The 19343-nt window shown below is 24.1% G+C and overlaps 2 long non-coding RNA genes across 3 annotated transcripts; one reads left to right on the top strand and one right to left on the bottom strand.

The window, feature by feature from the left end:
• Positions 1 to 4499: 4499 nt before the first annotated feature.
• On the bottom strand, positions 4500 to 6640 carry LOC135923282 (uncharacterized). Of its 2 annotated transcripts, XR_010571173.1 has the most exons (4): positions 6626 to 6640; positions 6193 to 6267; positions 5926 to 6070; positions 4500 to 4767 (listed from the first exon to the last, which is right to left on the bottom strand). It is a non-coding gene; the product is annotated as an uncharacterized LOC135923282 (long non-coding RNA). The 2 variants fall into 2 exon arrangements; XR_010571172.1 differs by lacking the exons at positions 6193 to 6267; positions 6626 to 6640 and adding an exon at positions 6139 to 6191.
• Positions 6641 to 8438: 1798 nt separating this feature from the next.
• LOC135923100 (uncharacterized) lies at positions 8439 to 12438 on the top strand. Its single transcript, XR_010571130.1, has 2 exons — positions 8439 to 8760; positions 12106 to 12438. It is a non-coding gene; the product is annotated as an uncharacterized LOC135923100 (long non-coding RNA).
• Positions 12439 to 19343: the final 6905 nt, after the last annotated feature.

The following is a 19343-nucleotide window of genomic DNA, read 5'->3' as shown; positions in this document are numbered from 1 at the left end:
CCCCTAGATTTGAAGCTTATTGAGGAAAACATTCAACTAGAATCAATTTTGAGAAAAATGTACAAAATATCTAAACAAAATCATTGTAGGGATTAGCTCAGAATTAGGAATATCTGAAGTATCTTTATTAAATCAAACAAAGGTAAGATTTCAATAATATAATTTTAAAAGCTATAGTTATATCTCTAATGGTGTAAAATAATATCATTTATATAGTATGCTTAATTATTTAACAAAAAGTAAGTTAATATTTTAATTTTCCATTATATTAATTTTTACATTTATAACCGCAAAAAAATATAAAAAGAGATAATATATAATCATAAATTAAAATCTCCCCCTCCCCTTGCACATTATTATAATAAAATATAAAAGCGCACAGACGCGTAGCCAGATGGAAGGAGGGTGAGAGAGGGGAAGATATTCCCCTGAAAAATATAAAAGGGCATGAATTGTGAATTGCAAAGTATTTTATTTCAAATAAGTTATTCTATTCCAAGTATTACCAAAAGGTTAAAACTAATTTAAATATTTATTTCTTATATATTAATATTTTATCTCAAGAAAGTTTAAAGTTTATTTTCTTAAATTTTTTTATCCTTGAACACTGATGAATATAAGAAAATTTTATCCACCAAAAAAAATTGATTTAATTTTAATAGGCATTTCGCCTTTAAGTTGACTTTATCATCTGTATCATCTATAAGCTTGAAATATTTTTTATATGGTGGAAATGGAAATTCGGTTTCTTCTTCTATGATCTCTAAATCCATAATATCTAAAACTATTTTTTATTATATATCTATAAAATGAATATTAATATGACCTACAAGATTTTTCAAAAAATTTTCAATATAAAAAGGAAATACTGATATTTAATATTTAAAATGATTAGATGAAAAATCAATATAAAACTCGGCTCAACATTTAATAATGAATAAATTTAAATAAAATAAAATTTTATTTTCATTAAATTTTAATTAACAAATTTTATTAATATTTAAAAAATAATATAATTTATATATTAAATTTAAAGGAGCGGTGGAGCGGCGCTATTCCGCTCCAGCCTTAAAAGGAGCTACTCCCGCTCCCGCTCTTCATTTTTAAAAAGGAGGGGCGCTTCAGCTGTTTTTGAGAAAATGTAACGGCGCTCCAGGAGCGCCGCTCCTTAACAACTCTGAATTTATCACTTAATAACTGTAATTGTAAATTTTTTAGAGTGTATGAAATGTTCAGATATCTAAATCTAAATAAACAGAATTAACTCAATGTAATTATTTCTAAAACTTCATGTGCTAAAGGAAAAAAGAAACTGCAAAAAGCCTGCACAGCATGATGGATTCTTCCACATCAAGCTGTATAGCATTTTTTATATCTAAAAAAGCCTTCTTACTTAGAGAAATATCCATTAAAACATATTTTCACCTGAAGCTGATACATTATTAGAGTTAATATTATTGCTGATTATTTTTCATAAATGTATTAATAAATTATTTATTATACATCAAATAGCAATATTTTTCAAAAGAAAATGTATTTGCTTGAAGTTATGAGAATCGCTAATTTTATTATATAACTTAGAAGAAAGAAACAATATAGATAAGGAATTTCTTTGGATTTATGTGATTGTTGAGGTCAATAATAAGTTATATAATTTTGAGATTCACAAGCCTCGATTTTTCCGACAAATTTATCGTTCCAATATTAAAGTGGACTCCCATTATAAAATAACCATTATTTTGACAAATCAATGAAAGATTTGTGATTAATAAAATGGTTCTATCCAATTTACAAATACTATAATTCATAACTTCCTATATCAAATTTTGATATTAAAAAATTAAATATTTAGCTAAATTTTATTGAGAGGAGTAAATGTATCTGTAGGTTATTAATTTCAGAATTTAGATGGTATATAAGATTAGATAATCCTCCAAGAAATATCGTGGAAGCATTGCATACTTCAAAATACTATAAGTTTTTCAAATATATAAAAATTATTGTAAATTTTGGCAATGATACCAATTAGTACAAGCACAAATGAGATGACCTTTTCTTTATCACAGAGAATAAAAAAAATATATTGAATGACATCGATTGAATAGACTAACTTTTACTCATCGAGATCTAATCCCCAACATGAAACAAATCATTATAAAATTGGATCAATCCCAAGGAAGATTAAATTTTCATTTATGAACTATATTTCGATTAACTTTTTAATTTATTATAATGTTTAATTTTATATTTTATTCCATTTACATACCTATAATATTTTTAGCAGTATTATATTAACATTTTGAATTTTCCAATATTTTATTATTTGTCGAAATTATCATATTTTCAAATATGATTGGTTCTAATAAATTTTATATGATGATTAGTTCTAATAAATTTATAAAGCTCATCAATCCCTCCGTAGAAATTCTTGGCTACGTGGCTGTTTATTTGTATATTAAACGGTGTCACGATACATGTTGTCGTGCCTCTATATCTTTTTTGTATCGATACCTGACAAAATATACTTTTTATCTTAAATTTAGTTTATTATTTTCATTTCCACATCAACTTTAAAAGAAATTTAAATAAACTTATTAAATTTATAAATATATAAAAAAAGTAAAAGAAGATGGTTAGCATCAATAGGTATTTAATAGGGTAAATTTAACGCGAAAGGGGTTACCAAATACATTTTTTTTATGTAGTAGAACAAAAAATATTGCTACGAAAATTTATTCAATAATTAAATTATAGACCCCTTCTGGATTAATATATATTACAATTATATTAATGTCTATAAAATATAATATTAATTAGGACAAAATATAATTTTATAAAATTTTTAAATTTATATGTTGCAAATTAATTCATTTTCGCAATATGAATATAATTTAACTTTAAATTTATTTTCCATAAGAGGTATAAATGCATAAAATTTTTGTGTTCCGGTTTAACCTGTTGAAACATTGTTTTAAATTTTTTCTTATTCATAATCGTATTATAACCGCGTAAATTTGTTAATCAAAAATTAACCCAAACTATCACAACCACATTTACCATGGGCAGTTGCGTGACATTCTACCATGATGCCGGAGTTTATGATGGCAAAGATTATGAATTTTTAATTTATTTATAAATTTATTTCGGCATCAGAAAAATAAAATTTTTTGATTTGAGAAAATTAATAATTTTAATCTGTAATAAATAAACTGCGCGGTTTATTTTAAACAGGAAGGGGACATCCCATTAGTTATTATGTTTGTTCATATTATTTTCCCGATAATACACCATAAATGAAGAGTAGTCTCGCTATATGAAAGTTGTCCTGCGCCAAAAAATCATAATTTCGGAAAAATCACAAATAACTAAAAAATTACCAACATTTAAACTTGATTTTAATGAAATGTAAAATGCTGACTATTGGAAATATATGAATGTGGAATTAACCAATTTAAAATTTCGAAAAATAAATCTAAAAATCATGTTTCAAGAGTCGTTTGATCAACAGATAACCTTTGTTTGAAAGTTATATAATTAATTGAACTATTGTCTAATAATATCCCAAATTTTTTTTCTTAGATTGAGGGAAGGGCAAAGTTTACATTCTCTAAACAATCAGGAATTGCAGGATTACAAAGATATTGTGCATGCAATCTTGATAATTTTTAATGGGAAATATAGCATTAGACGTTAACAGCCATAAATACTGCTCCCATTTTAATTTTTTGAATAAATTTCAAACAATAAGCCTTTGTAGTCAATCAGTTCGAAGAAAAATATCTGTAATTTATCATCTAGTTTGACTTTTTTTGCATTGTTGCTTGCCAGATTCCAATACTCTGTATACATAAGCAAGGAAATTCTAATTTTTTGCACGATTACTAGTCATTTACGCCATTTACAATAAATTTATGAAAAACATAATGAAATTTGTTCACTGAATAAAAATGGAAATTAAAATAAAAATAATCGATTAACAAGATATGTCTCTTCTGGTTCCAAAGTATTGAATGCCCATTCTGATAATAAAATTTATTAAAATTTTTTTAAACTTTTTTGGCTCTTAACACAGAAGAAAACTCAGTATCATTTCACAATTTTATGAATTAAATTTATGCTTAACGGACTAATATCATTGTGAATCAAGATTAAAAAATTAGACTTTTGCATTGTTTTACTAATGATATTTAGTTTATTTTAGATATTGTATATTGCAGAGCTCCACTACCTAATGGGTAAAATATAAAATGATTAAATTATAAAGTTGCTCTACTCACGATGTATATTAATATATTATTAAACAAAAACTCCTTTCCCAAGTACATTTTGAAACGATGCAGTTGTACTCTACCCCCTTGTTAGAAGATAGGGTATATAAGTATTGTTAAATTATTAGAAATGATGTTATCAATTTTTTAGAAATGTCACTTCTAATTTCATTGCCAACATGATTTTTACTTAAATAAGATAATAAAATTAATAGCTATTAATATTCAGACTTTCACAAATAAATTCTTTTTAATCTCTTATAGGGTTTTTTCATTATAATTACAAAAAAATAATAGGATATCAAACATTTTTTTTTAATTATTGCGCAAATTTTACATTTAAATAATTTGTTAAAATAATATATTTATTATCCGTAAATTCGATATTAATGCATTCACCCACCGATTGAGCCGATTGATTCGCAAGAGCAATAAAAGCAATAATTAAAACGTCGGTATCCATAATGACAAACCAAATTGCGTCTCACAAAAGGTCACACTATAATGATATGAAACAATAGTAACATCAAATGCAAATTTAAACCCTAAAAAATATTCAACATAAAAGTTTTTTTATTTTACCCATTTACAAAAAAAAATATATGGGATTAAGAATTTCTCAATTTTTGAATACTGACGGTTATTTGATAAATTTTTAAAAATCTGATTTCACTGGAATTGTATAACACCAAGTGTAAAAATCTAACCTATAAATTTCACACAATTCATGCCAGAAACTTTGTTGTTTTTTTATAATTTATATGGAAAATCCATATATAAAATATAAATAAAAAGTATTTCAACAGTTCTAGGCAAAATTGTCTGAAATCTACCCTATGGGTATCTCCATACATGTTGGAATACATTTCTAATTAAATAAGATTTTGAAAATCACCTTCAAAAAAATGATTTAAAATTGAGAAATTTATATATTCTAAAATCCTAATATTTACCCATATATATAGGTTAAGCTGGGGTTAGGTATACCCGAGGCGGCTAATCACTTAATCTCATTGTTAAATTATATAGAATAGAAGGTTTAAATTTTATCCTAATATAGCTTTTATTAGTAATAAAAATAAAAACATATATAAAACCTAAATAAAATATAAATTAGAATATAAAAGTAAAACAAAATATAAGTTTTTAAGTAAAATAAGATAAATATTTATCTAAGATGATGATATATATTGTTTTTTCTTATGGCAGTTAATATGAAGAAAAATATTTCAAAATCTTGGAAAGTTTTACGGATTAGCATAAATGATATTTAAGATTTATCCTAAGAAATCATAATATCTCCTTAAGGTCCTTATTTTTTGTATGTCCAAAATGTTTATTAAATTAATCAAAATTAAGTTTCAATTTTTAAATATAATTAGTTTCAATTTTATAGTATTACATTTTGAACAATAAAAACGTTATTTATAATATTTAAAAGAACAAAAGAGTTATAACCGATAAAATCGGATGGACTATCCCCAATTTCCCTACACAATAATAAATAATGTTTTATAAATGAATTAAAAAAATATATTGCTTCTCGTAAAAAATAACTTAAGCTATGTCTTAAATTGAAAAAAAAATTTAAATCCAAACTTTTCTGAAATTTGAACATAAATGAAATTAAAAAAATTCTATTAGATATAAAAGCTACCTCCTCTTCCATACATTTTATGCCCATACTCATTGGAGTATGTTCCTCAATAGCTTTAATCATAACACTTAATAATGCCATCATGACCAAAATTATAGCAAATAATAGTTTGTAGTTCATTTATTTAAGATGGGTGAGAGGGTATCTAAGAAAAATTATTTTATTTTTATATAAATAAAGATTATATAGAATTATAACAAATAGTATACATACCTTAGTGAAATATTTGAAAAAAAATTTCAAAAGTTGTAAAAAAATGTTATGTACTTGATTGACTCTTTCACTCCTTTATATAAAAAATTTGATTGTTTACAACTTGGCAATTGTAAAATTCTATGATTTCTATAAACGTGTTAAATTAATTAAATATATTCAAAGTTATGTCAAAATTTTTATCTTATTGTTTAAATTTTCTCATATCCTTATATATATTCAAATTTTTTTGAAACCCTGGACAATATATAAAACAAATTATACATTATCATTTTTAAGAAATCTCTTTTTTTAAAATATAAATTGGTAAAAGTAATTAATTGTGTTTAAAATCCAGTTAGGCCCTGTCATTGTTAATATTATTTAATTTTCTTAAAGGATGATTGGCTATATATCCAAAAATGTGAAGTTTAATTTAATAATGCCAAATTTTAAAAGATCTTATAATATAAGAGCGAAAACACAATTTTGGTTAAAAAAATATTACTTCAGAATCCAGATTTCGCAAATAGTTGACAGAAAGGGTTTGCTTTCTTTTGACCAAATCTCGAGACTTTATAATTTAAAAATTGGCAAAAATTTTAATTTAACCATTTTTCAAAAAGCGTCTAAATTTAGGGTTTCTACATTACGACGATTTAGTACTTTTTAAGAAAAATTAAAAAAAAACTAACCAAAAGAAATGTAGAGTTTTTTTATTTTTATGTTACTCTGGTTTTAATATGATGTTTTTGCACAGGTGAATCTTGTAAGCAAGTAGTGAAGATCACGGTCCGGTCTTTGGTCCAGACTGAACCGATACTATCGGACCGGTTTGTTTAAAAAACATATTTTTTTAACCTAATTTAATTTGTTTTATCATTTTATTAAATATAAGAGTATTATATAAACAATATTGAAGAAAGTGATTTTGTGCTTGTGGAGGGCATATTAAAATTAAGAGTAGATTGTGTTTTTGAGATATTTTCATTTTCATTATTAGAAGTATATATTTTTTGTTTTATCAGATGTCTGCTTAAGGTACCTAATTATTTTATTAAGAATAAGGTTAAGTTATTTTGACAATGAATTATTCAGACAGTTTCTTAAGAAAAAATAGAATATATAAATAATAACCAAAATATTTTAATAATAATACTGCTTATTTTGATTTCATTATTGCTTAAAAATTATAAACAATTTTTTTGTTACTTGTTGCTGACGATACATTGAATTTAGTATTGCAGTGCAGTAAACACATACTCTATGTTTTTTATTGGGACTATAAGTAAAATGTAAACTTATGGTTTTCATATTGTAAAATAAAAATTAACAAAATCTAAATAACTCATCTAGAAAAATATTATAAAATAAAATATAATTAATTCAATAGTAAAGCAAACTTAAATAATAATAAAAAACCGGTCCGTACCACGGTCCTCAAAGAAAGATCGGTCCGAAAATCGGTCCGGTCTCGGTCTAAAACCGATAGGGCCGGACCGTTGACTTTCACTAGATGAATGCAAAGCGGCAATTTTAAAGAATGCAATGATGCTTAGAGAAAAGATAAATTAAAGAATCTATTTAAGAAGAATGATATACGGATTCCTTAATCACCGCTAGCTTGCTGATGAATTATAGATAAGTTAGAAAAAAATTCTTTCCAATAACATTGTTAATTCGAAGGAAAGAAAACTAGAACATTTTTATATGAAAGAGAGGATCAATATACATGATCCTATGGAAAATTATTATTATTTAATTTTGTTTAACATATTGCTCGATTAAGTTATAATATCGTAATGTCTAAAATCAAAATTTCTACGCTTTTTGAAAAACGGTTAAATCAAAATATTCGGCAAATTTTTTTTTTACCTGAGCCTCGAGATCCTTTCTGCCAAAACATATGCCAAACTGGTTTCTTAAATAATGTTTGTTAGACAAAATTATGTTTTATTCTATGTTTTTTAAAAAGCACCTAACCTTCTTGTTTTTGACAACATTAGTCTTAAATTTTCGCCTATCGAGTTTCAGATAATGGTTTCTATAAAAAACTGTTGATAAGATCTTTTAAAATTTGCCATTATTAAAATTTAGATTTTTTGAAGTACAGATATAGTTAATTGTTAGAAATAAATGGAACTGCTTTTAACACATTTATTAATTAGCTATATCTATTTAGGCGAAGAAAGAGATTTCATAAACATGATAATGAATGACGTTTCTTATAAGATTGTTCAAGATTTCTAAAAAAAATTGAATTGTATTAAGAATAAGATAAAAATGTTAAAGTAACCTTGAGTTAAAAGCATTTATTTAAAAAATTAAAAAATTTTTAAAGTTTAGTTTTACACATTTATATCATAGAATTTACATTAGCCAAATATAAATAAAGGAGTGAAAGAGTCAAACAAATACATTAACTTTTTTAAAATTTTTACTTCAAAGATTTTTTTAAGGTATGCAAAGATATAATAAAATAATTCTTCTTAGATATCAACATCTTGAATATGAATTACAAACGATTATTTGCCATATCTTTGGTCATGATGATATTATTAAATGTTATGATTGAAGCTGATATATACCCGCATCCTGCAGAGCCTGATGATGAAGAAGGAAGGCCCGGATTTGTTGATAGATGTAGCTTATATATATAATCAAATTTTTTAATTATGATTTGTGTTTAAATGTTGGAAAAGTTTGTATTGGTAATTTTTTTTTTTCAAATTTAGGACATAGCTTAATTTATTTATTTTAGGAAAAGCAAATAATCTTAAATTCATTTTTAAAAAGAACTATTTATTATTTTTTAAGAGAGACTGGGGCTAGTCAAACCTTTTTACGAAATCGCTATAAATCTTGTTATTTTATATATTATAAAGAAGACTATATATCGATACCTATTTCATATTACTCTATAAAAGCGCCTTTTAAATATTTCTAAGATTATAATCATATTTTTGAAATTTTGCTTTTAAAAAGTAAAATTCCCAACAAGCCTGAATAGCTGGGTAAAGAAAACCACTTCAAGAGGTTTTTAAATCAAGTTTTCATAAGCTATATTAAATTGAATTGCTATTTTATTTACTAATAATGATTATAAAATAATTTTATTTTACAAAATACCAAGATACTTTTACAATGAAGCTAATTATTTTGTAAAAATAGAAACTAATTTTGGTTAATTTAATAAACACTTTGTAAATATAAAAAATAATGATTTCTTAGCATAAATCCTAAATACCAATCGTCCAGGCATGAGATTTATTTCCAAGATTTTGTTATGTTTTTTTTCATATTAAATGCCATATGATAGGTTTTTTATTTTTATCTAAAAAACAATATAAAATATTGAAGAAAATAATTGATATCTTTTTAATTTAAAGACCATAAAATATTTTATTAGCTTTGATTTACTTTGAATACTCTCTTAATTATTTTGCCTAAGTAAGCCAGTTTCTTGATATCTCTTATATTATTTATGAAATTTGATCTAGGTATACCTAAAATAAAAATGCCAAATAAATATTAATTTAGATCTACATAATTATTTAATATAAAATGTAGGAACAAAATAAATACCCATAAAACTTTCTAAATTTATAAAAGGGTGTTAAAAATTTACTATAAAATTTTATTTATATATAAATGATTATAACTTAATTCAAATTGAAATTCTGTCAAGTAAAAATCCTTAGAATTTGTCATCAATATTTTATTTCTTGAATAAATGTTTTAAAAATTAATCATTTTAAAAGATTTTGTGTCTATAGATACATAACTAATAAAAGATATTTAGCATAAAATTTGAGCCTTCTAGTCTAGTTAATTGAAAAATGATATAGTGGTTTGCTAAGCCCCTGGGTTTGCCAAACCCCAGTCTCACTATATATATATACATAAATAATTTATATCGGTAATATTAGGATTTTATATTATGTAAGATATTAATTTTTTTTATGTGAATGTAAGTATGGTGAACTGGTGAACTCCATATCAAATCAACAATTAAAAAATCGATTTTCAACCCGACCTCCTCAGAATTTTTTGAAATTTTCTTTTCCTTACACCGCTTACTCGCTAAGATATTGGGGTTTAAAGAGCGAAAATACATTTTTGACAAAATGCACTTCCTTAATTTTCAAATAACTCAAGATTAGATTGATTAGATTAGAGCAATAATTTAAAAATAATAGATCTTTAATATGACATAAATAAATGTGATAGAAACCCGATTAATACAAAAAACCGGGAATGGTCATAGACAAAAAAGGTTTTTTTTTTCAAATTGCTTAATATTTATATAAATTCTAGACTGAAAACGTTGGTATCTGAGTTTTGATCCTTTATATGACAAAATAATAAAATTTAACATAAATTTTAAGATGATTTTTCATACCTAAATTTTCATCAGGGCTAACAAATATATGATTTACTTCTCTGATATTATTTCTTGCATAGTTATATAAATCAATTGTTGTCTATATATGATCATATGAACGCTGCAAGGTCCTAAGTGTTTAGTAACGCTCCCGAAACTGTCACAGGGACTTTTACCAGATGCGGTTGCAAATAAATGCCGCTATGCATTTATCCCAAAATAAATTTCATGATTGTAGAGATTACTAAAGTTTTTTTTTATATTTAAATGCCCCATCTAAAAAATTATGAACTCTAACTATTAATACGATCAATTTCATTAAAATAAATATAAAATACATGAAACAATCTGTTATAACAGCAAAATTTAATAATTTAATTAAACATTCTTAACAGTAATGTATAATAAATTATAAAAAGTGAATAATGTGATTATTAGCTCAATAGAATCCTTGTGCGTGGTCCTGCATCTACAAATGCATAATTTTCAGAAAGGTCAGTAATAACTAAGAATTCGCCAGCATATAAATTGGATTTTAATAAGTTTAGAATTAAGGATTGTTGTGAAGTTATAAGTATAATTAATTTTTCGATTAAATGAACTATAAATTAGTTGGCAGATTTTATTAGCTTTTCAAGAAATGTTAAGTAATAATCTTTTAAATTCGTGTCAAATAATAAATAATCGTTATTTTATTTTTGATTTATACTAAAATAAAATATTTAAAATTATTTTTCGAAGCAATTTCAAGAGAAAATTTTACCAAAGTCTTTAGCCCAGTCTAGGATTTTGCACAAATATAAATTGATTTTTATTCTATAAGCCATTAACGGTTTTGTACTTCATGTTTTTGGTATAAATCTGGCATCTATTGCATTTATATACATGTCATATTAAATATCTATTATTAAGTTATATAATAAAATTTAAATAATCACTCTATTCTATCTATTTAATTTTGAGATATTTGAAAATTAAGGAAGTGCATTTTGTCAAAAATCCACTTTTAAAACGCTCATATCTTAGCTAGTAACTGGTGTAAGAAAGTATACTATCATTTCTTTATGTATAATGTATACTACCATAAAAATTTTTAAAAAAGGGTTAATGGTTGATTTGAGATATATATATAGTAATTGGGAAAAGATTCCATGGGTATTCAGAATTTCTCAATTTATTATCAATTACTTAAGGTGATTTTTAAAACTCTAAAAAGATTAAAAATGTATTCTAACATGTATAGAGATACCCCCACCCTGAATTCAGTTTGCCTGGAACTGTGATATAATTTTTTTTATCTATATATATTAACCATATAAATTTAATAAATACACAAAAATATCTAGCGAAAATTGTGTGAAATTATAGGTTAGGTATTTCACACATGCCGGAATATAATTCTGGTGAAATCAGATTTTAATATTTTGAAAATGGTTTTTTATAAATTGAGAAATTCTTAATTTCCATAAAGATTCAATAGTCCAATTACGACATAATATATTAATTTATTTTTAGTGTGTAAAAAAAAAGAGTTTAGAAACAAAAAGCACTTATGTTGTATATATTTGGTTTCAATTCGTTTTTATAAATCATTTATATTATAGTATGCCATGGTGTGAGATGCCATCTTTTCTGTCATAGATATAGACGTAGAAACGGATGCTTATATTGCGCTTGCTGGAGCCAAGACAAAATTTTTTAATAAATTATTTTAATATAAAATTTACATATAAAAAAACATGTTTATAACCAATTTTTTTTATCATTTTTATATCTAATATATATTACTTGAAAACAATCTTATAAGAGCATTAAAAAGAATTTATTTGTGAAATTCTGAATTTATTATAATAAAAATCATCGTAGCCCTTAAATAATATGAGACATTGCTAAAATATGATCATACAATTTTAAATAAACCTAAACAAATACTTTTACCCTAGAGTGATATGTAATATACAAAGAATTTTTTACAAGGGGATCAGTGTAAATATATCGTTGCAAAAGGAGGGTAAGGGTAACACTTTAAGTCTATAAAATATATATCATCACTAGAGCAACTTTTTAATTAAATTATTCAGAAATGGCATATCTTGTTAATCTATCAGTTTTATTTCTAATTTCAAATATTATTCAGTGAACAAATTTCATTATGTTGGTTTATTAATTTGTTGTAAAAAATCATCATAGTTCCTAATAATTAGAATCCCCTTGCTTAGAATTAGAAATACGGAGTATTGGAATCTGGCAAGCAACAATGCAGTATCAATCTATTCTTGCTAGGTGAAGGTTTTGCCTAATTAAAGGCGCCTAATCTGTGGATAGACTGATATTGGATTGGTAAGAATTTGTGTTATAATGTTGGAAAAGTTTGGGATTTGTAATTTTTTTCTTCAAATTTAGGACATAGCTTTATTTATTTTTTTTAGGAAAAGCAAATTATTTTAACTTCATTTTAAAAAAATTATTTATTTATTTAGGGGATAATGGGGCCAGGTTAACCTATTTTTACAAAAAAGCGATAACTCTTTTGTTCTTCTAGTTATTATAATGAACACTATATGAATCGATATCTATTACTAACTTTATAAAAGTGCCTCTTAAATATTTTTATGAATATAATCATATTTTTGAAATTTTGCTTTTTAAAAAGTGAAATTTTTACTCAACAAGCTTCAATAGCTGGGTAAAAACAATATAAATAAAATTATGCAAAAAATAATATATATAATATTTTTTTATAATAATTTTTTTAAAATATATAACGGGTGAATTATTGCAGAAAATTTATATTCAATTGAAATAGAATATTATAAAAATATAATTTGTGAACAATACTTCAAGTGTACATACCTTTTATCTTTGTCTTGCAGAATTGCATTAATAAATGGCATACAAAATGAAATTATTTAAACCATTTTTTTTAAAATATTATAATAGTTATCGTGGGAGTGATATTTCCCAAATGCATTTTTTTCTCTCTCTAAAATCGAAAGAGCCATAGGAATAAGTTCCATAACTTATAAAATTATATATAAAGCATATAATATTCATCAATGAACGACTTGTCATTATCTAAAAATCTATGCAATTTGGATTTATCACAAGATTCGTCAAATTTGTGGCAATTTTCCTTAATAAGACTATATTAATTTCACGGAGTTATAGGAATAGTTCGATCTTGTTATAATCATATAATCAGATATCCAATTTTTTCATTAAAAATGGCTGCGCAGCTTGGAGGATGCCCATGTTTAATCCTCAATTGAGGTTAAAATATTTTAGTTGGGGCACAATTTACCCTTATAAAGTGTAAACTTTGTGCACTTAGTTTTCTTTATTGATGTAAAAAATGTTTCATATTGGAGCCAAGGCAGGCTTTACTCATTTTCATCAAAAGAAACTGTAAAATTGGCATAATATTCTTTATAAAATAAATTATAGTATTAATAAGAATATAAATTTACATACATTGAATGATTCAATATTAATTAGATTAATAATCTTGATCGAAAATTTAACAAAGAAAATATAAAATAAAAATCAAGAAATTTGGTGGTTGATTTCAATTTAAAATTTGGCTTAAATTATTTATAAATTTAAAAAATAAATAAAAGTATTTTTATAATGCAATAAAATATGTTTTTTACATGTTTTTTAAGAAAATAAAGTAACGAGTAATGTTTTGCGTTACAGTTACTCAAAAAAAGATATTTATAAAATTTGATCTAAGTAAACCTAAAATAACACTGATAAATAAAATATTAGTTTAGATCTATATAAAACTTAAATTTAAAAAAGAGTTTTAAAACTTTGCTATTAAATTAAATTTAACTTAATTTAAATTTAAATTCTGTCAAGTAAAAATTCTTTGAATTTGAAATCAATATTTTATTTCTTGAAATTATTCATTAAAGATTTTTTGTTCAGAATTTTTCAATTTTATATCATTTACTGAAAGTGAATTTGAAATTTTTAGTAGCAATGTATTCTAACATAAAGATACCCCCACCGATCACACAGTTTTGCATAACTGTTATATAATTTTAATTTATATCTTTTTTATATATAGATTTACCAAAAAAATTAAAAAAATGCACCAAAATTTCTAGTGAAAACTGTGTGAAATTATAGGTTAGGTGTTCTACATATGCTGGAATATAATTCCTGTGAAATCGTAAAATATTAAAATATTAAGAAATTCTTAATCCCCATAAAGATTGAAAGTTAGAATTTAAATAGATATTGAATATATGATTTTATTTTAATAGAAATCAAGTTAGCCCTTAAATAATATAAGACATTGCTAAAATATGGTAATATAATTTTAAATTAACCTTAACAAATACTTGTACCCTAGAGTGATATATAATATACACAGAATCTTCTAACACGGAGATCTGTCTAAATATATCGTTGAAATTTCAATAGAAACTTGGGTGAGGGAGGGTAACTCTTTAAGTCAATAAAATATATAACATCACTAGAGCAACTTTATAATTAAATCATTTTATATTTTACCCATTAGTGAGAGGACACTGCAGTATACAATACCTAAAACGAAATAATTATCCTTAGCAAGACCTGCAAAAGTCTAATTTTTCTTTCTCGATTTACATGAGAGAGTCAGTTAAGCTTAATTCTAAAATCTTGAACTGCTTATGTGTTTATGCGAGCTAAAGAATTAATTGAAGAAGTTAAGATAAATAATTTGTTTATCAAAGCAGGCATTCAATATTTTGGAACTAGAAAAGTCATTTTCTAATTTCAAATTTTATTCAGTGAACAAATTTCATTATGTTGTTTTATAAATTTGTTGTAAATGTCATAAATACACATAGTTTATAGTAATTAAAATTTCCTTGTTTAGGAATAAAGAGTATTAGAATCTGGCAAGCAACAATACAGAAAAAGTAAATCTAGATGATAAATTACCGATATTTTTCTTTCAAACGATTGATAATAAAGGCCATTGTTCAAAATATTTTTAAACTGTAAATAATCGATAAAACATCCCCCTCTATTTGCCCAATAATTCTGTTAAAAATAAACATAGAGCGAAGCATTATTTATATTTATCAGTATTTCACATTGATAGATATTTTGAGGCATCAATGGTAATAATTTAGTAAGTATGTATTAGGAGAGGAATATACTTGAAGCAATTGTATAGGTAATTAAAAATTTAAACAATCCCCTTTTCTTACTCATTATAATAATTGAATACTTTCCCTATTAAAGATATCAGAAAGGAAGAAAGAAACTAGGACATTTTTTTATCTTCATTTTTGGGAAAGCAATTTTTTTAAAAAAATTTAGTTTTAAAATTAGTCGTTATAGTACTATACAAAAATTTTATCTCCCATATAAGGTTGGCCAATATTTTAAAATTAAGAAATTATTATCAAAAATAACGATATCAAAACTGCACACTTAAATAATTAGCGTTTAATTTCTCAAACACTAAAGTTTTCTTAATATAACTTTATTAATTTTGTTCAGCGTTTTCAATGTAACTTAATATTTAAGAACATGAAAAATATAAATGCGAACGAGATTATTTTCAACATTATAAATTATTCAGATAGTGATATCAAAAATATAATTACTTAAATTTTGTAACTTCCACAAAAAAAAGGAAGAGAATTAGCTATTAATAAGTAAAGTGGTTCAAATTATTTCCAATAAGAGAATTTAATAAAATTTAATGTATCTTGGCTTAAAGTTTATAAAGTTGCAAAATATTTAGAAAAATACATGTAAGAGCAATGATTAATGTTTTTTCAAATTATAATAAAGAAATGGGCAGTTATATTATTCAAAAGGGAATCAGAATTTTCTCCTTATGGATAAATTAAATTTTACCTTTATTTGACGATGGATGAATCAGAATAGTCACATTAGAGGAATAGATTATCCGTATTTATTCTTCCAAGATTTCTATAAAATTTTAGAGAAAAGGTCAAATATATTATGAAAAATATGGAATAAAAAATATATGATTATGAGTTATGATATATATCAATTCTTTAACATTTCCACATCCAGTCGCAATGGTTTTTGTCCTCTGACTTCTTATAATACATACATCTCAAAGAATTATTTAAATGCTTTTAAAAACCTTCCTAAATAAAAAAGACCTGTCATCATAGAATCGAATCACTTATGGGGGCAAACCTGATTATCTCACAAACACTATGGTGGTATTCACCCCATTGCAATGGGCTATTTAAAAGATTATTAGCAAAAATAATTGCCACTGGTCAAAACCCAGGGTCTTAACATATTAAGTATACGTATCAATTAGGAGTTGGTGTTAAGGGAGAAAGCAAAATAGCTTCACATGCCATTTTATATCCAAAATCCTCCTTAACATGGCTATAATCAAAGTAGACTTTAAAAATGATTTCAGTAGCAGTAACATTAAAACTCCTTTATTCAGCCCACATGTCAATTGTGACGAAAAGATCCAGCAGGAGGCACACGTCCTCGTTTATTTTACCTTGGTATTCATAATCTTAAATCTAAATTTAATTTGGATATAAATTTTTGATATCTTGATGATGGAACACTGTAGTAATGCTCTTCCTAAAATAATTGGTCTACAACTTGAAGCCAATTTTAAAAGACTCATTCTTAATAAGTTCAAATCCAAAATCTGTTTCCACGATAACTATGTAAAACCTCATCTAGCAAGATTATATTTTTTTATTGAGGACATAAATAATAAAAATTAAAAAAATAAGGAAATTAATAAATAAGTATATTCAATTTCAAATATTTGTTCATATTAAATGCAATAGATATTATAAGAATAACAAAAATTTTGGAATTAACTCTCACAAAATAAGGTAAATTTCTGATTCACACCTCATATAGGCTTATTTTTAATTTATCCATCATCAAATTAAGGAGAATACAAATTCTTGGTAAACATCAGCTAGTAATCATATAAAATGCAAATATTTATTAGATTGTGAAATGGATCCTTCCTTAAGGGTTTTGGAAGCCACAAAGCACTCCTTGGTGAATTGTTATCCCCAGGGAATAAGTTTGCATCTTCTCATAATATAGATTCATTCTTCAAGATGCTCCTATTATAAGAAAATATATTTTGATACAGGTACAGGTAGGCCATATTTTAACTTTTTTAAGATATATCAGGGCTGGACCTAAAAATTTTAAATAAACACAAGTCGGGACTGTATATTTTAAATAGCTATTATTATCTATAAAAATTGTATACAATATAATATTAAAAATATCCAGACCGGGCCATGCAAAATATTTTCAAAAAAAAATTCAGGGCAGGCTTTGCTTGGTACTTACAGGTCTCTTGATATATTTACCTTCAATATAAATATATATTCGAAACATATGAATTTTTATTATATTAAATTTCATAAAATCTGTAAAAATTATCAATAAAAAAATATTCCTAAATAAATTTTTATACATTCAGCAATACCTAAGAAAATTTATTCTTGCTAGATGTGCCTAACATAAACCCGCATATTCTTTAGATAGACGGAAAGACATTAGGTTGGTGAGTGGGAGGATTAAATTTTTTTAAAGCAATAGGCAGGTGATACAGTATTTCAGGCAAAATGAGCAGCTGACTTCTATTTATTAGATATTATTACTTTATTTTATAATTTATAATTTAAGTAAAAAACATTAAAATAATACATTAAGAGCCAAATCAATCATTATATTAATTTTTTGCTTGGTCCACTTTCAATTTTTTTAAAGATTGTAACAAAGATATATAATTGTATAAAATGCAAATATTTATTAGATTGTGAGAATATTTATTACACAAAGCACTCCTTGTATAATGTTCTCCAGAGTTTTGAGATTTTATTTATTTAATTATTAAAAATTAGACTTCTGAAAAATGAATATTTCACCTCCACCTAACTTATCAATTTTTGTAGTAGGAAGAAAAAGGAAAAATTTATGAATGACAAAATCATTATATTTCATATTTTATGAAATAATTGGGAATAAAATTATAATTCCCTATCATATAAAAGCAAATATTTATTTATATATAAAAAAATTCATGATAAAATAGTGCATAAAAATTGCCTTTTTAATATGTTCAGAAATAAAAATTGTAGCAATGATATATATAATTGTATAAATGCAAATATATATTAAATTGTGGAAATGGAGATTTTATTTATTTAAATAAAATTCATTAAAAATTAGACTTTTGAAAAATGAATATTTCACCTCCACCTAACTTATCTATTTTTGTATAGGAAGAAAAATTGGTAAAATTTATGAATGACAAAATCATTATTATATTTTGTGAAATATTGGGAATATTATTCTAATTCCCTATCATATAAAAGCAAATATTTATTTATATATAAAAAAATTCATGATAAAATAATGCATAAAAATTGCCTTTTTAATATGTTCAGAAATAAAAATTGTAGCAATGATATATATAATTGTATAAATGCAAATATATATTAAATTGTGGAAATGGAGATTTTATTTATTTAAATAAAATTCATTAAAAATTAGACTTTTGAAAAATGAATATTTCACCTCCACCTAACTTATCTATTTTTGTATAGGAAGAAAAATTGGTAAAATTTATGAATGACAAAATCATTATTATATTTTGTGAAATATTGGGAATATTATTCTAATTCCCTATCATATAAAAGCAAATATTTATTTATATATAAAAAAATTCATGATAAAATAATGCATAAAAATTGCCTTTTTAATATGTTCAGAAATAAAAATTGTAGCAATGATATATATAATTGTATAAAATGCAAATATATATTAGATTGTAGAAATATTTCTAATGAAAGGCACA

Source organism: Gordionus sp. m RMFG-2023, chromosome 2 (genome assembly GCF_954871325.1).
Source record: "Gordionus sp. m RMFG-2023 chromosome 2, tfGorSpeb1-WG-v2, whole genome shotgun sequence".
In the NCBI taxonomy this organism is placed as follows: Eukaryota; Metazoa; Nematomorpha; class Gordioida; order Chordodea; family Parachordodidae; genus Gordionus; species Gordionus sp. m RMFG-2023.
Note: the sequence above shows the minus strand (reverse complement) of the source record. Positions and strands in the feature narration are given on the sequence as shown.